General features: G+C 44.7%; 1 long non-coding RNA gene across 1 annotated transcript; it reads right to left on the minus strand.

The window, feature by feature from the left end:
* Window positions 1–2,277: 2,277 nt before the first annotated feature.
* Window positions 2,278–21,068, minus strand: LOC147689530 (uncharacterized). The gene is made up of 3 exons (XR_015299756.1): window positions 21,034–21,068; window positions 20,857–20,918; window positions 2,278–2,308 (listed from the first exon to the last, which is right to left on the minus strand). It is a non-coding gene; the product is annotated as an uncharacterized LOC147689530 (long non-coding RNA).
* Between the last annotated feature and the right edge of the window lie 2,995 nt (window positions 21,069–24,063).

Consider the following 24,063-nt stretch of genomic DNA (forward strand, 5'->3'; position numbering starts at 1 on the left):
TTTATGTTTGTAAATATTTTTAATTAATAATTAATTGGTAATTAATTAATATTAATTAGTTAATTAATTAATATAATTTTGTACATATTTTAATTAGTAATTAATTGGTAATTAAATAATATTAATTAGTTAATTACATTAATTAGAGTAATTTATTTATATATATAATTTTTAGTTATTGTTAATTAATTAATTGGGAAAAAATAATATTAATTATTAAATTAATTTAATTACAGCTAATGTGCTAATATATTTACTTTATTGTTATTGTTAATTAATAATTAATTGGTAATTAAATAATATTAATTAATTTTGGGAAAAGGAGTATTTTTGGGTTCAGGGTCAGTTTTCAGTTTTTGGGTAAAGGGGTATTTTTAGGGTTCAGGGTCAGTTTTCAGTTTTTGGGTAAAGGGGTATTTTTAGGGTTCAGGGTCAGTTTTCAGTTTTTGGGTAAAGAGGTATTTTTAGGGTTCAGGGTCAGTTTTCAGTTCATGGGTAAAGGGGTATTTTTAGGGTTCAGGGTCAGTTTTCAGTTCATGGGTAAAGGGGTATTTTTAGGGTTCAGGGTCAGTTTTCAGTTTTTGGGTAAAGGGGTATTTTTAGGGTTCAGGGTAAGTTTTCAGTTTTTGGGTAAAGGGGTATTTTTAGGGTTCAGGGTCAGTTTTCAGTTCATGGGTAAAGGGGTATTTTTAGGGTTCAGGCTCAGTTTTCAGTTCATGGGTAAAGGGGTATTTGTAGGGTTCAGGGTCAGTTTTCAGTTTTTGGGTAAAGGGGTATTTTTAGGGTTCAGGGTCAGTTTTGGGTTTTTGGGTAAAGGGGTATTTTTAGGGTTCAGGGTCAGTTTTCCCTACTGTTGCACCCACTGGAGTGGGAATAGTCATTTTAACCCTTACGCTATCCAACGCTTTCCCTACGCTTGCACTCTTTGGAGTGGGAATAGTATTTTTTAACCTTCTGGTATCGTACGGTAATATAATAGTATCTTATTTAATTATAGTATGTTACTATATATATATATGTTTTAACAAATAAGATTGTAAAAAATTATTTTTATTATTTGTATTTATTATTTAATTATTATAAGTTAATTTAAGTATTTTAAAGTATATTTTAGTAATTACATTTTAATATTAATTTAATTTAACACTGTTTTTAATAAAGTCGATATTTTTTACAACTATATTATTGTAAACGATATTTTGTACTCGATATTTTTGTACTTACCTGTTTGTAGATACAAACTCGATATTTTGACTGTCGATATTTTGTCCACGATATTTTTGCAAGTCGATATTTTGTCCCTCGATATTATTTCAGTGATCCGAGTGTGAGACATGTGTCTAACACGCATTCTTCTCCGCAAAGCAGGCAGTGTAGAACAGGTAAGATGCAATCTTGCCAGATTGGTCTGAATTACATAAACCATGTGGTATTCAATTCTCTTAAACAAGTTAAATTCAAAATTTGGACTATGCGCTCACGACACGTCATCATCAGTAGAGTATTTTACACGGTGATCTGGGTGTCTGCTGTGGATTGGCTTGCCATATCGAAGCAGTAGGAGCAAAAATAGTATCCCTGCAGCAAGTCCCAAAATGAGAGGCAGTGTCAGAACCCCACAAGTGACAAAAGCCTGCATTGGCGCCTTGACTTGGAGAAAACAGGGTATGAGATGGAAAACCTCGCTTGAGAATAATGGCTGGTCGAGACTGACTCAAACCAGACACCTCAAGATTGCTGCCACCTCTAGTTTCTAGGTGCGGTCTAGTCAATTGTCCACAGGTGCCCCAGCCTCAACGCTAATGTGAAGCTCACGCTCCCCACCTAATGCGCACTTCACTGAGGCAATTTCCGAAGTCAGCAGCAAAGAATAAACGCTTGAGTTTTCAAGTATAAATTAGGAGATATTTTGTCCGGTATTTGTCCGGTTTCTAGTTCCGTAGTGTTTAAGGTTATTAGCGACATTCCTCAGAGATAGCGCAAGAGAAAGTCAGTCACCTGAGAAGTTCGTCGGAGGATTCACTTGAAGTCGGAGACACGGAGTCAAGCGCCACCTGTCAACCAAAAAGCAGATAACAGAGCTAAGTTAATTTTCATTTACTAAATAAAGCGAACTATGATTTGTGAAGGAAACGATATTCACTGAGCAAAGAATTAATAAACTCTTACCTGAAACAGAGGTAGTCTTCGACCTAGAGGAATAAGAAAATAAATAAGTTAGGTAAAGGCAAAGGTTCGAGAAGGAAGGAACAAGAGTATAAATAGAGAGTACATACCAGAAGCGATAGATGTATATATGTGCAGGTTCCTGAAAAGATATAAAAGAAAACGATAAGAACATTAGTCAGTACCAAATTAGGGAAGTCTAAGGTTCACACACGGATGTATACACAGAAGAATTATTAAAGAAACTCCAGAACCATTAAGAAGTAAGTTTGAAGAAACATAAGAAAAGAAAATAATCTAGAGGAAGAGGACATAGTGCTAACATAAGTTGTTTTTTTTTCAGGTTATTACATGGTTTGTAGAATACGCAATATCTGAGGGAATACTCAGGAAAAACAGAGGAGAGGCATAGTTTCCTAAGCTTGGGGTAGGTAGTGATTCCAAGGGAAAGAAAGGTATAGGAAAAAAGTAGAGTAGGTTAACATTCTTCTCTTGTTATTGTATTATAGATTCTCTTCATGAAATTCTATCCACTTAAGTAAGAAGTGATAGACAAGTTGGAGTCAAAGCTCAGGATCAGTCTCTTCTTGATTTATTATTTTATCCACTCCCCCTTTCCTTCTTTTGAGTGTTTTGGGGACCAAGTTTTATCTTTGGTCTCGGAGGCATTCTTGAGAAGGGAGTTGGGAACAAGCATCTCTGTTCCTGCGCAAGCTCTTGGTAAGGAAATAAGAATCATGACAGAGTGTAGTGCCCAAGTGGAATATTGCGCCTGAGCAGAGATGACGGAAGGAATACATTTACAAACCCTGGGAACGGTTTTAGAAACCATACAAAAAGAATTGGTGGCTGTCAGGGAGGAAAATAAAAGTTTGAGGCAGGAAGTAGTAAATTCTAGAAAGAGAATAATCAGAATTAGCCCAGAGACTAAAACACACTTTGGGTTTGGGACCAGACACATCTACCTTTTCAGTTGAAGATCCTAATAAATTTACAACACAAGTCATTCATTCTTTATCCCCAGTTATTCCATTAGCCCCTCCTGAGCGCTTTGGTGGAGATTCACAGGAGGCACAGATATTCATCACACAGTGTAGTTTACATCTCATGTGTCGCTCTTCAATCTTCCCAGATGCGCAGTCTAAGGTAGCCTTTGTTCTGTCATACTTGAATGGGGACGCAGCATCGTGGTCAATGCCTTTAGTTTCACAAGATGATCCCATTCTACAGAATTATGAAAGCTTCAAGCAAGAATTTCTTCGCATATTCGATAGAAGGAGGATCTCTCAAGCGGTGGATATTGAATTACTCGACTTAAAGCGAACCGAGACTTAGTTGCATACCAAACTCAATTCAATAAGCTTGTGGTAGAAACAGATTTGCCAAAAAGTCAAATAGCTGCGTTCTTTTATAGAGGGCTATGAGATGAACTCAAGGATGTTCTGGCCCAAATACCCAATTGACCCACAGGAATCTCTGAATTGGTGGACTTGGTCTAGGAGATCGACTTCTGTCAAGGTGAAAGAAGAGGAGAAAAGAAAAGAGATTTAAAAAACATTGTCCCTAGATATGATCGGGTCCGATCCGAAGGAAATAGAACAATTAAAGAACCCATGGGCGCAGAACCTATGCAGATAGGAACTATAAGAGGCCCTTTAACCAAGGAGGAAAAAGAGAAAAGATGATCAAGCAATCTTTGCATGTATTGCGGTTCCAGTGGACATTTTATACGAAATTGTCCAAAGAATCCCAAAAATTCCTTTAAGCCGAAGGAAAACTCGCAGCACCACCTGTAGAAGGAGTTGGACCGGTGGATGCTTATCAAAACTCAACTCCCGGGGAGCATCAAGTTGCAAATACCTTGCAATCTTCTGCTCCACATTTGTCATTATCTATGGTGCTTAAGTTTCGACAAGTAACGTTAACTGAAGTGTCAGTAATGATCGATTCCGGAGCTACAGGAAACTTCTTTGATTTAAAATTTGCAGCCAAGGTGGGACTGCGAGCTATACTGAAACCCAAGAGTGAACCAGTCCAGGCAGTAGATGGTACAAACCTATCATCAGGGTCCATAGTAAGTCACACTGAACAGGTTCATTTAATCTCTACCGACGGACATGAGGAAGTTATTCAATGTAATTTAATTGATGCCCCTCAGTTCCAGCTTATTCTAGGTATGCCATGGCTAACTGAGCATAACCCGACCATCGATTGGAGTTCTAGAACTATAGTAATGGATTCAGAGTATTGCAGAAAGAACTGTTTGGCGGCTGAAGAAAAGAAGAATGAAGGAAATCCAGCTCATTCCTTTTGTATGACAGGAATGTCGGTATGTGTCATAGATTCACAGGAAATACCACCTGAGTATAAAGACTTTGAAGATGTTTTTAATGAAATCGAAGCCAAATAGCTCCCACCACATCGGGTCTATGATTGTACGATTGATTTGGAAGTGGGGGTGAATCTGCCTTGCAGTCGGGTTTACGCACTAACCGAAAAGGAACATCATCATTTGAAGGGTTATCTGGATAAGTACCTAGCCAATTGGTTCATTCAGCCATCACAGTCGCTAGTATCTTCACCTTTGTTCTTTGTGCCTAATAAGGAAGGAGATCTGAGGGCTTGCATAGATTATCGTGCAATCAACAAGATTACGAAGAAAAACCGATATCCTCTTCCCCTCATCTCTGTCTTACTGGATCAAGTAAAAGGAGCACAGATTTATGCCAAATTGGACCTCCGAGGCGCCTATCATCTTGTTCAAATGCGCAAAGGAGATGAGTGGAAGACGGCTTTCAGAACAAGATTCGGATTGTTTGATCACCAAGTTATGCCGTACGGTCTATGCAATGCCCTGGCGGCCTTCCAACACTTCATTAATGACATTCTCAGTGAATTTATCAATCAGTGTGCCATTGTATACATTAACGACATCCTGATTAATTCACCTGACAAAGATAAACAACAAGGACAGATGAGGGGAGTATTGCAGACACTCAGGGAGAACAAGTTGTTTGTGAAATTAGAGAAGTGTGCTTTCAATGTCTCGCAGGTCGAGTTCTTGGGTTTTGTTCTATCTGCAAATGGAATAAACAGGGATGAGCAAAAAAGAAAAGGCCGTGATTGAATGGAAGTCTCCAGAAAGGGTTAAGGAGGTTCAAAGTTTCATTGGGTTCGCAAACTTCTATAGAAGATTTATCAGCGAATTCTCCCGGAAGATTCTTCCACTTACTCGTTTACTCCAAAAGGGTGTTCACTTTAATTGGACAGAAGAGTCTGGGGAATCCTTTCAGTCATTAAAGAAAGACTTTACCACTGCTCCAATACTCTTACATGCTGAGACTACAGAACCATTTTCCGTGGAGAAGGATGCTTCGGATCAAGCAGTGGGAGGAGTACTTTCTCAGCAACATAAGGTCACTGGACAGATGCATCAAGTTGCTTATAGATCACGGAAGCTGACGCCTGCTGAGGTGAATTATACAATTACTGAAAAAGAGCTTTTAGCAATAAAAGATGCCTTCAAGGAGTGGCGACACTATCTCATGGGAGCTCAGCATCAAGTTACTGTCTTCACAGATCAGACATCTGACATTTTTTAAATCAGCAAGGACACTAACTCCAAGGCAGCTTCGGTGGGCTCTATATTTTGCAGACTATGACTTTCTGATTACTTTCAGACCAGGAGCCCAGAATGGTAAAGCGGGTGCCTTATCGAGATTAGGATTAAGTGATCAAAGAAATCAAATCGAAGATCAAACTATCATTCCAAGTTCTAAAATATTCGGAGCCACCATTTCAACGGATAGCCAAGAACAGATACATCAGGTCATGAGTCCAGAAGAAATGCAGGATTGGGCCAAAGAAAAAGTTGAGAGAGAGATTCAACATCAGCTGCTGTGTTATAAGGGAACCTTGTACTTGCCCACCAAAGAATTACAAGATCAAGCAATGCATGAAAGCCATGACAGCCTCTTAGCGGGACATAAAGGGGAGGCGAAAATAGAATAACTAGTCAAAAGATACTATTGGTGGCCTAATATGACTAAGGACATTGAGGTGTACGTAAAAACCTGTGAAGTCTGCGCTCAGGGAAAATCTGAACGGCAAGCTCCTAAGGGGCTGTTACAACCACTACCCACACCTCCCTATCCTTGGCACACAGTCACACTAGATCTCATAGTAGATTTACCTCTTAGTCAGAATTTTAACACTATACTAGTGTTTGTGGATGCATTACCCAAAATGGCACACCTTCTGGCATTAAAAGGGGTTCCCAGTGCTAAACAGTTGGCCCATTATTTTAGTACATACATTGTGAAGATTCATGGAATCCCTAAGTGTAGGACAGTAGGGTCTGCTATCCTATGGTCACCCCAATTTTTTGCTTTTTGCTTCACTGGTTTTTGACTTACTGAGGCTGTGGGCCTGCTAATTAGACCCCCAGCCTGCTGTTCTCTCTCTAAATTCACATATATGTACTATAGGTACATAACCCAATTGGAAATGGGCTCCTTGTCAGCCCCTGTACCATGCACTATAGGTGCTCAGGGCACAGGTGCCACCAAGGCCTACCAGGGGCTGAAGCATAGCTTTTGCCACCCCTGGCTGGTTCTTAAATTGTCACAACTGGCTGATCACCCAGCTGGGGCAAGTGGGTGTAATCACCCCTTGCTTAGATATAGTATACCTATATCTAAACCTATATCTAGACACATATAAACCTGTGAGCCACTCCTATGGAAGGCCTCATCAATCCTGGAGGCAGAGTGCGTGGTTTAATGTGAGATGGAGCTCTGGCATGAGCTGAGCCTGTCTACAGCTGTCGGGAACAACTCTCTAAGCTGTTCCGGGATAATGCCATACCATATACTATTAAGGGCATTATAATCCTCAAGGTTATATAGCAACTTTGGTTTGGCTTTATCAAAACATGTTGTGTAAGGTGTCATACGATTTTGAATACTATCCCCTCGACAGTTCTGTCGACGGGGATAGCATTCCACCCCTCTAGAGGGAGAATACATGTTACTTTACTGAAACGCGGTTGATTTTTAAAAGAGCCTCAGATCAACAAAATGGATGCTTCTGCCACAGACACGAGTCTGACCTCCTGCTGCTGACCGAAACTCAGCAGAGGAGGCCTTGACAAAGGCTTTCCTGTCGCAGGGAGGTGTTACACCACCTGAGACAGGAGATAGTGGATTATAGCAGGGAGGTTTGAAAGAAACCAGACACTGCCTGGGGCGCACAAGGCTGCCCCTTGCATAATCCGGCCAAACCGGTTCTGGGGCACACCAGCCCCAGTCCCAGCGCGGCCTGGATCAAAGGGAAAGGGGTGTATCCACCCCCTTCCTGGGTCCCACCCATAGGAGGGGACCTAGCAGGTAATCCAGCCCCCTAGATTGGTATAAGAATGGGAGCAGTGCCAACGCACTCAGATTATCCTGATGAAACATTTGAAATAAAACTCTGGACCCTTCGACATCCTACTCAACGTAGAAGACTGAAGAATCTCCCTTGTGGTCAAAGAGTGACCACCCTGTGCAAACAGGCACCATCCAGCACCTCAATGTCTGCTTTGTTGCAGTTCCTGCCGGAACTCGAATGACAGAGATCGACGAGATCAAGCTTGCCTGCCTTCTTACAGCCCGATCCACAGTCCCTGCAGAGCTGAGACCCGTGGAGGCGACCGGAAGCGTGGAGCACGCCATCTTGAAAAGACCACAAGACGCTGACTGTGCAGCCCACGAGTGACCCTCAAAGCTGTACACCGGGGTTTGAGAAGCCCCAACCCTGAGCCACTTTTACAACGAAGCTCACCCCTCTACACTCGACGAGTGCTGCGCGGGGCCCTTCTGCATTTTTTGGCTCAATGCATTGGCCTGGTCATTTGCCAGCTGGATTGTGGCCCCTGTGCCGGCAAAAACCTAACTACGACTTGTGATTCTGATTGCTCCAGACTTGCACCCACTCCTCTGAAAAGGAGCACCCGCTCTGACCATCCTGGTCCGAGTGAGAAGCAATCTTCCAGCCCTGCGTGGATTGCTCTTGCCAAGTGTTGTTTGCTCTGATCTTAAAGCCGACAGCTCAGCCGGTGAGAGCCTGCGTGGAACAGCTCGTGACCCCCTCCTGGACGTCGCAGATGCCCCAGAGCCTACGTGGCAGTGGAGAGATGCTCCTCAACAACCACCTGATTGAGCCCGACATTGCCTGTTCCGTCCTGGTTCCACCCTGGTCACTGCTGAGCGACCCAGACTCTGTCCCCTCTGCTTTCAGGTACTTTTCTACTCTGATCCACCCTTGGATCACACCGGATACTTCCCTCACATCGCCTGCAGCATCTTCAGCTTCAAGCACCAACAACCTGCGTGACGAAACCCGACGCCACTTCGACCCTATGCACCCGCTTCCTGTGGGTGAAGTAACTCAGCAACGCCGGTGTTACCACACTGGTAGACACCTCTAGGGTCTGTGTCTAAAGTTTTGTCCATCTAGGTTCAGCGGAAGTATCTTTAAACTCTATTTGTGTAACTTTTACGCAACATTGACTTTGCATTGGTGCATGCGTGTGCATTATCGCTGCACCCGAATCCCGCGGGCTTTTCCTGACTTCAGCATTGCTTGTCCCGACTGCTCCCAGCGATTCCCTAGGCCCTAGGCCTAACCACTGTTCGATTAGTATCTCTTATACCACTTTCTTAATATATGGTTTGAGTGGCCACCCGCCCTCATCCATAATTGTGCAACTTTCATATGTTATACTGTGCTTTTGATTTAACGCTTGTGCCCCTTTGCTCATAAAGAGTACTGGGGATTATTCTAGTAATAAATACATATATTTTTATAAAATATACTTGTGTGGTGTCCTTTCATTTGATATTACAGGATTGTGAGTGGTAAAACAGCTCGCTTAACACGACCTCTTGAGTTTAGCCTTTAAGGCTGCTTAGTCTATGCTACCATTAAGATAGCTTGTGTATAAGGTTGACTTACAACCAGACACCATAAGGGATTGTTTGGACTGATACAAGGTGGTTCCAGAATCGGAAACATCATATATTAGGCCAACTTCTCACATTGGTGCGCAGCGGTGCGGATTTGAGCTTGCTGTTGTTTTACCATTGCAATTTTTTTATCAAATTGAAGATCACATCAAGTACCTTAGGTACATATAAATCAAAAGCTTAGCATATTTAAGTTCTACTGAACTTAGTAGTTGTAGATTAAAGGGAGTAGCACACCCTGACTACAACTCACTAGCAAGGTACAGTAAGAAAACACTTAGTGTAGGTAAGTGCACTACTTGCACCTCGCTAGCAGTCATGTCTGGCACAGGAAGAGCTGCAGGCTCTGCCTCTGTGACAGTTGACCTTACCAAGGCAACTTCCAGCTATGACAAACTTAGCCACAAAGACTTGGGTGCCTTGTGCATTGCAAGGGGGCTAAAAAGGGGTAGAAACCCCACCATTCCTTCCCTGATAGCCATCCTAGAAAAGGATGACTTAGATAAGGCGAGTGCAGCTCCCTTAGATTTAGGAGATGGAGTGAACACCCCTGAGAATTAGAAAACTCCAGATGAGGAGGAGGAAGAAGAGGAGGAAGAGGAGGAAGATGGCTCAGTGGTAGATGAGCCTGAGGATCAGGATCAGAGGGGTAACCAGGTTGTAGTTGCCAGGTTTAACCAGGCCAACTTAGACCTACATGGGAATGGAGAGGGCCAGCACCTCCCCAGATCCTATAACATACTTCCCCCAGGCAACAGAAGGTTTAGATCTCCATCAGGGGACTCTCATATTTCTAGTGTCTCAAGGGAATCTCAAATGGGAATGACTTCCCCCCAGAGAAAAGAGCATAGGGCCAGGATGAGGGCTGTCCAACTCCAAATAGAGAGGGAAGAGATAGCCTTGGCTCAAGCTAAACTTGCTTTAGCAAGAGAACAGAAGTTGTGTGGCTTAGATGCCACTGGTGGCAGCAATAATCCTAGAGAGAAAGACAGGAGCTATGACAATAGAAACCTGACAAAAATTGTGCCCCCCTACAAGGAAGGGGATGACATCCACAAGTGGATAACTGCTCTTGAGAGAGCCTGCATGGTACAGCAGGTTCCTCAGGATCAGTGGGCAGCAATATTATGGTACTCCTTTTTTGAGAAAGGGAGGGATAGGCTCCTCACAGTTAGACCTGAGGATGCCAAAAACTACTCTGTCCTGAAGAGTGCTCTTATTGAAGGGTTTGGCCTAACCCCTGAGCAATACAGGTTGTTGTTCAGAGACACCCAACAAGCACAGACTCAGGACTGGACTGATTTTGTTGATTGTGCCACTAAGGCTCTGGAGGGTTGGCTGCAGGGAAGTAAAGTCTCAGACTATACAAGATTGTACAATCTTATAATGAGAGAGCAGATCCTTAATAACTGTCAGAACCAGCTGTTGAATCAATACCTTATTGACTCTGATCTGACCTCTCCCCAAGAATTGGGAAAGATGGCAGACAAATGGGTCAGAACAAGGATTAAGCAGAAACCTCAGAACCATGGTGGTGACCAGATGAAAACAGACCAGAAGGGTGGGAATCAGAAAGATGAAGAAAAGGACCAGAAGCCTCCAGGCCCCCAAACTAGTAATAAGGAGGGTGGTTTCCAAAATGGCAACAAGAAAAAGAAGAATGATGGCCCAAAGAAACCTTGGTGTAATACCTGCAAATCAGTTTCACACTGGGGCAGTGAATGCACCAAGAAAAATCCAGTCCCCACCACTGCAGCTCCTAAAGCACCTGCACCCCCTAGTTCAGTTAGCAGTGGTGGTACACAGCCAAAGGGTATAGTAGGGTTAACCCTGGGTACTGAGATGGAATCTGGCCTAGTCAGAGTCCCTACTCAGGCAGTTCTCCTATATGATGTGGACTTATCTTTGTCCACTACTGTGAGTCCCAGTAACCTGGGCAAGTATAGGCAGACGCCTTTGATAAATGAGAAACTGGCTCAGGCCTACAGGGGCACTTGTGCCAGTGTCACTTTGGTGGCACCTGACTTTGTGGACCCTGGTCAGATTGTACTAGGTGAGAATTACCTAGTGGCCAATGCAAGCAACTCCACTACTTCACATAGTGTGGTTGTTGTGAACTTCTCCTGGGGAGGGGTAAATGGCCTAAAGAAAGTTGTGGTAAGTGCAGACCTCCCAGTAGACTGTCTGTTAGGCAATGATCTTGAAAGCTCAGTTTGGTCAGAAGTGGAGTACAGGACTCATGCAGAAATGCTAGGGATTTCAGCTCATGTCCTTGCAGTGACAAGGTCTCAGGCTAAGAAGTGCCTTCCTGAACCAGTGGTGGATCTTGGAACAATAGACCAACCACAACCCAAGAGAAGGAGCAAGAGGGTTAAGGCTGTGCCTTCCCACTTGCCCCAGGTTGAGGATCAAACTTCACAGGAAGCTGATTCTGCAGTCCAAGAGGGGACTGTCTCTGAGGAACTGGAGCCTGATCAGGTTGAGTTTCTGGGGACAGGGGGACCCTCAAGGGCAGACCTGGGGCAGGCCCAATTAGATTGCCCTTCACTTGAACCCCTCAGACAGCAAGCTGCTGCTGAGGCTGCAGGGAATGCTCAAGGTACCCATAACGTTTATTGGGATGATGGACTCCTTTACTAAGAGGCTAGAGACCCCAAGCCTGGCACAACCAGGAGGTTGGTTATACCTTTGAAGTTTAAGGGCTTCCTTCTTACCTTGGCCCATGATATTCCCCTTGCAGGACACTTAGGCCAGAACAAGACTTGGGACAGGCTTGTCCCTCACTTTCACTGGCCTCACATGTCAGAAAATGTCAAGGAGTTTTGTCGCTCCTGTGTCACTTGCCAAGCCAGTGGTAGGTCAGGTGCACATCAAAGGCCCCCCTGATACCACTACCTGTGGTGGGGGTACCCTTTGAAAGAGTTGGAATAGATATTGTGGGTCCCATGGATCCTCAATTAGCATCTGGGCACAGATTTATAATGGTGGTAGTGGATCATGCCACCAGGTATCCATAGGCAATTCCCCTGAGGACCACAACAGCACCTGTTGTGGCAAAGGCCCTTCTTGCAGTTTTCTCAAGAGTGGGTTTTCTAAAGGAGTTTCTTTCAGACAGAGGTGCCAACTTCATGTCTGGATACTTAAAGGCACTGTGGAAGGAGTGTGGAGTAAACTACAGGTTTACCACACCCTATCCCCCACAGTGCAATGGGCTTGTGGAGAGATTCAACAAGACCCTCAAGGGAATGATAAAAGGATTACCAGAGAAGCTTAGGCAGAAATGGGACACCCTTTTACCCTGCTTGCTCTTTGCTTACAGAGAGGTCCCACAGAAGGGGGTTGGCTACAGCCCTTTTGAACTGTTTTTTTGGCCACCCTGTGAGGGGTCCACTATGTTTGGTGAAGGAAGGATGGGAGTTACCTCTCAAAAAGCCTAAGCTAGATGTTGTGGACTATGTACTTGGTCTCCGCTCCAGGATGGCTGAGTATATGGAGAGAGCATCCAAAAAGCTGGAGGCCAGTCAAGAATTACAGGAAGCTTGGCATGACCAAAAGGCTGTTCTGGTGGAGTACAAACCAGGGCAGATGGTGTGGGTGTTATGTTATGTTAACATTTTATTTCTATAGCGCACGGCTACTCCAGAGGAGTGTCCCGGCGCTTTATCGGGGCAGCTCAGTAAAAAACATAACATCATAAAACAGACACCAAACAAGAGAAAAAGAAACTTCCTAAAGGTTAAAAAGCCAGGTCTTAAGGCTCTTCCTAAACAGAAGGAGATTAGAGGAAGACCGTAGGTCCAAAGGCAAGGAGTTCCATAACTGAGGGACCCTCAAACTAAAAGAGCGTCCGCCAGTGCGAGCCTTCCTCACTCGAGGAACCACAGCCAAAAACAAAGATTCCGACCGCAGTGATCTAACTGGGCGGTAGAGAGTCAGTCTCCGTTGCAGGTACTTTGCTCCGGCGCCAAATAGCGCTTTATGCGCCAAGGTCAGTGCTTTAAACATAATCCGCTTCCGGATGGGCAACCAATGAAGCAATCGCACCAGACCCGAGGCTCTCGCTCGCCTATGGAGACCAAAAATAGCACGGGCCGCAGAGTTCTGCACAACCTGCAGCCGCTGAACAAGATAGTCCGGAAGACCTACATAGAGGACGTTCGCATAGTCCAGTCTGGAGCCTATTAAGGTTTGCACAGTGACCTTTCTATGCTTTTCTGTTAGCAGAGGCAGAAACTTCCGGAGCATCTTAAGTATGCCAAAGCAGGTACCCGCCAGGCCAAGAATATGTGATCTCAGCGACAGATTATTATCAATCTTCACTCCCAGATTTTTTGCCACAAGCGATGCCTGGGCAGGGGGACACATATCTATTGGCCACCAGGCCTGCCAATCGGGGTCAAGAGACCAGCCGAAGAACAGCACCTCCGATTTGTTGGAGTTGGCTTTAAGGCTGTTCCGCTGGAATCAGCTGAAGACCATCTCCAGGCAACCCCGGATGTTCTCTCCATCAAAAGCCTGATCTTTCCCACACGTGAAGAGCAATTGAGTATCATCCACGTAGGACACGATCTGGGCCCCAGAGGACTCCACCAGTGCCGCCAAAGGTGTCATAAAGATGTTAAACAGAGTCGGGCTCAACACAGAACCCTTTGGAACACCGACTCCCAGTGGCGGCATCTCGGCAGAGCTCGGGGAGGCCCAGACCGTTTGTCGGCGGCCCTCGAGAAAAGATGTAAACCAATTGAACACCGTCCCCCTCAGACCGATGTCGTAAAGTCTGGAGAGGAAAACCTCATGGGGGACGGTATCAAAGGCCGCCGACAGATCCAGCATGACAAGCATGACCCTTCCTCCAGAATCCAGTGTCTCCCTGATGATCTCTGACACCTCCAGAAGTGCCGTCTCCGTACTTAAATTGGGGCGGAAGCCGGACTGCGATGGGTGAAACAGGTCATTGGATTCGAGAAAGCTAGAGAGAACGCCATGCACATGCTTCTCCGTGATCTTAGCCAACGCCGGCAGAATGGAAATCAGCCTGTAGTTAGCCAAAACCTCAGAGTCCAACCCAGGCTTTTTGAGGAGGGGGATCACCATAGCCCATTTCCAGGGCAGCGGGACCCTCCCCTCCCTCAAAGACAGATTCACCAAAGAGTTGACCAATGGGTTAACCACGGCCGCCATCTTGGCCAAAAATTTGGCTGGACAGGGGTCTAATGGCGAGCCCAATTTAAGATTGGCCAGAAGAGCTAGGGAGACATCAGCGGAGACAGATGGAAACTCAGCAAGAACCGCACCCTGCGTGGACGGTGAAGATAATCCGGCCTTCAAACTAGAACACACTTCCGCAGACCTCACTGTGAAAGAGTCCTGGATAGACTTTATCTTGTCCGTGAAAAATTTGGCAAGATCACAGACCCAAAGCTCCGATGGAACACTTTGGGACACGTTGGATCTGGGAGCCGTAAACTCCCTCACCACAGTAAAGATCTCTTTACATGAGTTAGAGGCAGCCTCAATCCTCCTGGCCAGATAATCCTTTTTCTCACGGAGAATATCCTGATGATAGGATTTGATCATTGTCCTGTAAGCCAGTCTGGCCTCCGGATCGTAGTGGAGGCGCCATGCCCTCTCCGCCACCTTACACTGGGCACAGGTGGCACACAATGCCTCAGTGAACCACGGAGCTGAAACCCTCTTAGCCGTGTCCCGAGGGGCCATTGCGGGGGCCAGATCATTCAACCTCTCCAGCAACCACCCCTGCAAGGACTCCACATCCTGCTCTAAATCCCCTGAAAGAGGGCAAGGATGGTCCAGAGCGGCCTGAGCCAACAACTCAGGAGTGACTCTATGCAGAGCCCTCCGAGCAGAGCCATGCTGTCTAGGGGCGCTGTTGGGTAGTTTTTCGCTACCCAGTACACAGAATCTGGCCAGCCTGTGTTGGAGCCAGTGGCCCCAGCAGCACTCCAGGACAAATGGACTGGACCCTACCCAATTGTTGAAAAGAAGGGAGAAGTCACCTATGTGGTTGACTTTGGAACCCCTAGGAGCCCCCACAGGGAGCTCCATGTAAATCGTTTGAAAGCATTTGTTGACAGGGAGGACATAAGTCTCCTCATGGCCACAGATGGGGATCAGGAGGAAGAGAGTGAACCTCTCCCAGACCTGCTTTCCCAGAACCCTCTTGATGGTTCAGTTGATGGAGTAGCCTTGGCAGGCAGCCTCACTGAGCCGCAACAGGTGGACTGCAGACAGGTGTTGCAAGCCCACAGACATATGTTTTCACTCACACCCAGTCAAACTAACCGGTGCACCCATGAGGTGGACACTGGTGACATTCTGCCTGTGAAGAATAACATCTACAGGCAACCTGACCATGTCAGGGATTGTATAAAGGCTGAGGTGCAAAAGATGTTGGAGCTTGGAGTGATTTAGCCATCAGACAGCCCATGGGCTAGCCCAGTGGTCCTTGTGCCAAAACCTCATATGGAAAGAGAGAAATTAGGTTTTGTGTGGACTACAGAGGTCTCAATGCTGTCACTAGGACAGATGCGCATCCCATTCCAAGAGCAGATGAGCTCATTGATAAATTGGCTTCTGCCAAGTTTCTGAGCACATTTGATTTAACATCTGGCTACTGGCAGATCAGACTAGCTGAAGAGTCAAAAGCCAAGACAGCATTCTCTACCCCTAGTGGACATTATCAGTTTGTGGTAATGCCATTTGGTTTGAAGAATGCACCTGCCACCTTCCAAAGGTTTGTGAATCAAGTCCTTGCTGGGTTGGATGACTTTTGTGCAGCATATCTAGATGATATTGCTGTCTTTAGCTCCACCTGGGAGGATCAACTGATCCACCTGAAGAAGGTTCTGGAGGCCCTGCAAGAGGCAGGCCTGACTATCAAGGCTACCACGTGCCAGATAGGGCAGAGCAAGGTTGTGTACCTGGGCCACCTGGTAGGTGGGGGTCAGGTTCAGCCATTGGAGAGCAAGGTCCAGACCATACAGGACTGGGCTCCTCCAACTACCCAGACACAAGTCGGAGCTTTCTTGGGCCTGACTGGGTATTACAGAAAATGTGTAAAGAACTATGGGTCCATTGTGACACCATTGAATGACTTGACATCCAAGAAGATGCCCAAAAAGGTTCAGTGGACAGTTAGCTGTCAAAAGGCATTTGTTAACCTGAAGAAGGCCATGTGCTGTGCACCTATCCTGAAGAGTCCTGACTACTCCAAACAGTTCATTGTACAGACAGATGCTTCTGAGTTGGGGGTGGGAGCTGTGCTTTCACAACTGAATACAGATGGTCAAGACCAGCCCATTGCTTTTATTAGCAGAAGGCTGACCCCCAGGGAGAAAAGTTGGTCAGCTATTGAGAGGGAGGCCTTGCTTTGGTTTGGGCCCTGAAGAAGTTGAGGCCATACTTGTTTGGAACTCACTTCAAAATTCAGACAGACCATAAGCTCCTCTTGTGGCTAAATCAGATGAAGGGTGAAAATCCCAAACTGTTCAGGTGGTCCATTTCCCTACAGGGGATGGGCTTTACAGTGGAGCACTGCCCAGGGACTGACCATGGTAATGCAGATGGTCTCTCCAGGTACTTCCACTTAGAACATGAAGACTTATCTGGTCAAGGTTCAGTTTAATGTCCCTGCGTTTGGGGGGGGGGGGGTTTGTAGGAGAGTAGGGTCTGCTATCCTATGGTCACCCCAATTTTTTGCTTTTTGCTTCACTGGCTTTCGACTTACTGAGGCTGTGGGCTGGCTAATCAGACCCCCAGCCTGCGGTTCTCTCTCTAAATTCACATACATGTACTATAGGTACATAACCCAATTGGAAATGGACTCCTTGTCAGCCCCTGTACCATACACTATAGGTGCTCAGGGCATAGGTGCCACCAAGGCCTACCAGGGGCTGAAGCATAACTTTTGCCACCCCTGGCTGGCTCTTAAATTGACACAACTGGCTGACCACTCAGCTGGGGCAATTGGGTGTAATCACCCCTTGCTTAGATATGGTATACCTATATCTAAACCTATATCTAGACACATATAAACCTGTGAGCCCCTCCTATGGAAGGCCTCATCGATCCTGGAGGCAGAGTGAGTGGTTTAATGTGAGATGGAGCTCTGGCATGAGCTGAGCCTGTCTGCAGCTGTCGGGAACAACTCCCTAAGCTGTTACGGGATAATGCCATACCATATACTATTAAGTGCATTATAATCCTCGGGTTATATAGCAACTTTGGTTTGGCTTTATCAAAACATGTCGTGTAAGGTGTCATACGATTTGGAATACTATCCCCTCGACAGTTCTGTCGACGGGGATAGCATTCCACCCCTCTAGAGGGAGAAGACGTGTTACTTTACTGAAACGCGGTTGATTTTTAAAAGAGCCTCAGATCCACAAAATGGATGCTTCTGCCACAGACATGAGTCTGACCTCCTGCTGCTGACCGAAACTCAGCAGAGGAGGCCTGGACAAAGGCTTTCCTGTCACAGGGAGGTGTTACACCACCCGAGACAGGAGATAGTGGATTGTAGCAGGGAGGTTTGAAAGAAACCAGACACTGCCTGGGGCGCACAAGGCTGCCCCTTGCATAATCCGGCCAAACCGGTTCTGGGGCACACCGGCCCCAGTCCCAGCGTGGCCTGGATCAAAGGGAAAGGGGTGTATCCCCCCCCTTCCTGGGTCCCACCCATAGGAGGGGACCTAGCAGGTAATCCAGCCCCCTAGATTGGTATAAGAGTGGGAGCAGTGCCAATGCACTCAGATTATCCTGATGAAACATTTGAAACAAAACTCTGGACCCTTCGACATCCTACTCAATGTAGAAGACTGAAGTTTCTCCCTTGTGGTCAAGGAGTGACCACCCTGTGCAAACAGGCACCATCCAGCACCTCGACGTCTGCTTTGTTGCAACTCTCGCTGGAACTCGAGCAACAGAGATTGACAAGATTAAGCTTTCCTGCCTTCTTACAGCCCGATCCACAGTTCCTGCAGAGCTGAGACCCGTGGAGGCGACCGGAAGCGTAAGGCACGCCATCTTGAAAAGACTACGAGACGCCGACTGTGCAGCTCACGAGTGACCCTCGAAGCTGTACACCGGAACTTGAGAAGTCCCAACCGTGAGCCACTCTTGCACCGAAGCTCACCCCTCTACACTCAACGAGTGCTGCGTGGGGCCCTTCTGCTTTCTTTACTCAACGCATTGGCCTGGTCACTTGCCAGCTGACTTGTGGCCCCTGTGCCAGCGAAAACCTAAATACGACTTGTGATTCTTGTTGCTCCAGACTTGCACCCGCTCCTCTGAAAAGGAGCACCCGCTCTGACCCTCCTGGTCCGAGTGAAAAGCAATCTTCCAGTCCTGCATGGATTGCTCTTGCCAAGTGTTGTTTGCTCCGATCTTGAAGCCGACAGCGCCGACAATGAGAGCCTGCGTGGGACAGCTCGTGACCTGCTCCTGGACGTCGCAGATGCCCCAGAGCCCACGTGGCAGCGGAGAGAAGCTCCTCGACAACCACCTGATTGCGCCCGACATTGCCTGGTTCCACCCTGGTCACTGCTTAGTGACCCAGACTCTGTCCCCTCTGCTTTCAGGTACTTTTCTACTCTGATCTACCCTTGGATCACACCGGACACTTCTCTTTCACATCGCCTGCAGCATCTTCAGCTTCAAGCACCAACAACCTGCGTGACGAAACCCAACGCCACTTCGACCCTATGCACCCTCTTCCTGTGGGTGAGGTAACTCAGTAACGCCGGTGTTCCCACACTGGTACACACCTCTAGGGTCTGTGTCTAAAGTTTTGCCCATCTAGGTTCAGCGGAAGTATCCTTAAACTCTATTTGTGTAACTTTTACTCACCATTGACTTTGCATTGGTGCATGCGTGTGCTTTAAGCGCTGCACCCGAATCCCGCAGGCTTTTCCCAACTTCAGCATTGCTTGTCCCAACTGCTCCCAGCGATTCCCTAGGCCTTAGGCCTAACCACTGTTCGATTGGTATCTCTTATACCACTTTCTTAATATATGGTTTGAGTGGCCACCCGCCCTCATCCATAATTGTGCAACTTTCATATGTTATACTGTGCTTTTGATTTAACGCTTGTGCCTCTTTGCTCATAAAGAGTACTGGGGATTATTCTAGTAATAAATACATATATTTTTATAATATATACTTGTGTGGTGTCCTTTCATTTGATATTACAGGATTGTGATTGGTAAAACAGCTCGCTTAACACAACCTCTTGAGTTTAGCCTTCACGGCTGCTTAGTCTATGCTACCATTAAGATAGCTTGTCTATAAGGTTGACTTACAAGCAGACACCATAAGGGATTGTTTGGACTGATACAAGGTTGTTCCAGAATTGGAAACATCATATATCAGGCCAACTTCTCACACAAAGGTTGTAATCTTAGATTGAGGTACCCAGTTTGTGTCACACTTCTGGAAGGCCTTTGTAAAGGGACTAGGTATAGAAGCTAGGTACTCGACAAGTTATCACCCAGAGACAGACAGACAGACTGAAATCGTAAATCAGGAACTAGAACACTACTTAAGATTGTTCCTTTTAAACGAGGAAGGTAAATGGCCAGATTATTTGTGGGCTGCTGAATTTGCACATAATAACTCCAAGAATGTTTCTACTGGCTATTCCACATTTTATCTAAATTATGGTAGACACCCAAATTCCGCAATAAAACAGACTGACATATCGGTCCCTAAAGTGAAAGACCTAGTGTCCCATTTAGAGCAAGTCCATCAGTCAGGCGTACATAATTTAGAACAGGCTAAAGAAAAGTATAAAACTTATGCAGACAAAAAGATACAAGAAGGTCCACTGATTGAGGGAGGAGATAGTATCTGTTTAAGTACTAAGAATCTTAGACTAAAAGGAAACTGTACGTTTCAACCCAGATTTATAGGGCCATATCTGGTAGAAGAAAAGAGAAGTCCAGTTACCTATCGATTGCAATTACCCACCAAGTTGAAAATACATCTTATCTTCCATGTTTCCTCGTTGAAAAAGCCACCACCCGAACTGCGCAGGTCTTTACCTCCTAAACCTTTTCCTTTAGATACTGGAGTTGAATTTGAAGTCAAAGAGATTTTTGATTCAAAGATAGTGAAAGGAAACCTGTTCTAATTGATAGATTGGAAGGGCTAAGGGCCAGAAGAAAGGTCATGGGAATTGGAATCAGATGTACATGCTCCCAGGTTAGTGAAATCATTTCATCAACGATTCCCTATGAAACCCAAGATGGTAGGACCTCCTTTGATGGGGGTACTGTCAGAACCCCACAAGTGACAAAAGTCTGCATTGGCGCCTTGACTTGGAGAAAACAGGGTTTGAGATGGAAAACCTCGCTAGAGAATAATGGCTGGTCGAGACTGACTCAAACCAGACACCTCAAGTAGGCCGCCACCTCTAGTTTCTAGGTGCGATCTAGTCAATTGTCCACAGGTGCCCCAGCCTCAACGCTAATGTGAAGCTCGCGCTTCCCACCTAATGCGCACTTCACTGAGGCAATTTCCGAAGTCAGCAGAAAAGAATAAACGCTTGAGTTTTCAAGTAGAAATTAGGAGATATTTTGTCGGGTATCCGTCCGGTTTCTAGTTCCATAGTGTTTAAGGTTATTAGCGATATTCCCCAGAGATAGCGCAAGAGAAAGCCACTCACCTGAGAAGTTTGTCAGAGGATTCACTTCAAGCCGAAGTCGGAGACACGGAGTACAGCGTCACCTGTCAACGAGAAAGCAGATAACAGAGCTAAGTTAATTTTCCTTTACTAAATAAAGAGAACTAAGATTTGTGAAGGAAACAATATTTACCGAGCAAAGAATTAATGAACTCTTACCTCAAACGGAGGTAGTCTTCGACATAGAGGAATAAGAAAATAAATAAGTTAGTTAAAGGCAAAGGTTCGAGAAGTAAGGAACAAGAGTAGAAATAGAGAGTCCGTTCCAGAAGCGATAGATGTATATATGTGCAGGTTCCTGAAAAGATATAAAAGAAAACGATAAGAACATTAGTCAGTACCAAATTAGGGAAGTCTAAGGTTCACACACGGATGTACACACAGAAGAAATATTAAAGAAACTCCAGAACCATTAAGAAGTAAGTAAAAATTCTTTATTGTTTGATTACTTAAAATCTTACAATACTTCCAAAATAAATACATATTCAATTTATAGACTACAATACCATAAAAACAATTATATCCCTACAATAAAAATTGTTAGTAAAAAGTTTTTTTAAAAAACAATTTTTCCTAATTTATTCTTCCAATTTGGTAGTTATTATCTTTAGGAACTTTACAAAGGCAACGTTCATGACTATATCATTAGGATGGAGACAAGTTTTCAGTGCCTGCCTGCATGTCCTTACATCCCGGAGATTGAGGTGAGGTTTAAGTAGTGCACATCTTTCACTACGAAGTCCAGGACAGATACATAGGAGATGTACAATATTCTCTTCTCCACCTTTGCAGAGGCTACACAATAGGTTGGTGTTAGTTTTTTTCCATAGCGGGACATGACTAAGGCCTGGTAGAATTCCATATCTTGCCTTCATGAGACATTGTTTGCTTTTTTCGGACCATGGTGTCTCCAGGTATTCTTGTACTTTCTTTTTTTCATATCCATGTATTACCATCCACGAGTGCTTTCTTTTTGCCAACGTATTTTTGTCATGTAAAAGTGATAGGTGGTTAGTTGTTCGATTCACAATTTTTTTAAACGATCCGTAGTTTATCGTATTATTCCATGTTGGCATTAGAGAAAACTCTTCTATTGCCTCGTTGAGATATCTCCATACAAGTGATTTTGTATTATTTGTTACTTCTTGCCAGAGTAGTCGAGATATATGATTGTCATGATCATTTTTAAACCTATACCATGTTTTAATAAACTGACCTTTTCTTGCTAACTCTTGATTGTTTAAGCCAAATTCCAGTCTAATTTGTGCTGGAGAGGCATTTTTTGGGAGATGGAAAAGAGATCTATATACTTTAGAACGTACCTTATTAATCAGTTCTGCATCCATACCCATTAGTGCCTCACTACCATATGTTATAGTTGGGAGCAGTTTAGCCCCTATGATTTTCAAGAGCGGCCCAGAAGTCAGGTTTCCAAGCGATTTTTGTGCTATCTTGAATGCTGCTGTTAGCGAATTGGCTTTCCTTTGGATGTCCTGTTTTTGTAGGAGATAATTTCCCTTCTGGTCAAATAGTACACCAAGATATTTATACACTTCTACTTGTTCTAGTTTATTATTTTCCATGAACTATTTGTTTTTTGTCTCACGTTTTTATTCCTTGTGACCACCATGTTTTTGTTTTGGTTTCATTTATTACCATTCAATTTTCCTGAGCATACAAGACTGTTCTGTTAATTAAGCGCTGGAGACCTATTTTAGTTTGACTTAGTAGGATGGCGTCGTCCGCATACATTAGATTAGTTATCGGCTTGTCCCCCAACTTAGGAGGATGTGCATTCAGTTCATCCAGGTTCCCTGATAAGTCTCCTAGAAATAGATTAAAAAGGAGAGGGGCCAACACACATCCCTGTTTTAGCCCTTCTAATGCTGGAATCTCCTTTGCTAATGATTGGCCATCCCCCATCCTTACTCTTACCCAGGCTTTATTGTGCAGCAATTGTATAAGATTTAATAACACTGCTGGGATGCCTTTTTCAGAAAGTTTTTCCACAATAAGTCCCTTTGCACACAGTCAAAAGCAGATTTGAAGTCTACAAAGCATAGGTACAAGGGCTGTTTTACTCTAAGCGATTTTTGATTATAAGTGATAGTGCCATGATGTTTGTCATTGTTCCATTAAGAAGTAAGTTTAAAGAAACATAAGAAAATAAAATAATCTAGAGGAAGAGGACTTAGTGCTAACAGAAGTTGTGTGTTTTCAGGTAATTACATGGTTTGGAGAATACGCAATATCTGAGGGAATACTCAGGAAAAACAGAGGATAGGCACAGTTTCCTAAGCTTGGGGTAGGTAGTGATTCCAAGGGAAAGAAAGGAATAGGAAGAGAGTATAGTAGGTTAACATTCTTCTCTTGTTATTGTTTTATAGATTATCTTCATGAAATTCTATCCACTGAAGTAAGAAGTGATAGACGAGTTGGAGAGGACAAGTTCAGCACCAGTTTCTTCTTGATTTATTATTTTATCCACTCCCCCTTTCCCCCTTTTGAGTGTTTTGGGGACCAAGGGGCATATTATCAAGGGGGTTTATCTCAGCTTTTTTGGCTTTAAAAGCCAAGAAAGCGGAGATAAAAATATCTCCCCATTACCTAGCTGTCGCTAACACCAGTTAGCGACAGCTAGTAGGAGATAGCGACCATCTTGGGCCCCACTTTGCATGTCAGTGATATTTATCACTAATGACATGCAAAGTGGGCGTGCCAAGATGTTAGCGACTGGAAACAGTCGCTAACATCGCTATCTCCTATTACCAACATTTGGAGATATTCACGCTAAGCTCGAATATCTCCAAAAGCTAACACCTGCCCTGAGCAGTTCTTAGCCATGTTATCTAATGGGAGGTGGATAACATGGCTAAGAGCATTAGCTCGGTAATGCATGAATATCACTGACTTGCGATATTCATGCATTGCGGCCATTTTTTATCGCATTTGCGATAAACCTTGGTAATACCAAACTTTATCCGCGATAAAAATCACCGCAGCTCAGGGGTACATTTTTGTCTCTAACCAAGCAATAGCGATAATTATCGCTATTGCTTGGTAATATGCCCCCAAGTTTTATTTTTGGTCTCGGAGGCATTCTTGAGAGGGAGTTGGGAACAAGCATCTCTGTTCCTGCGCAAGCTCTTGGTAAGGAAATAAGAATCCTGACAGGCAGTCCGTCAAACA

Source organism: Lissotriton vulgaris, chromosome 9 (genome assembly GCF_964263255.1).
Source record: "Lissotriton vulgaris chromosome 9, aLisVul1.2, whole genome shotgun sequence".
NCBI lineage: Eukaryota > Metazoa > Chordata > Amphibia > Caudata > Salamandridae > Lissotriton > Lissotriton vulgaris.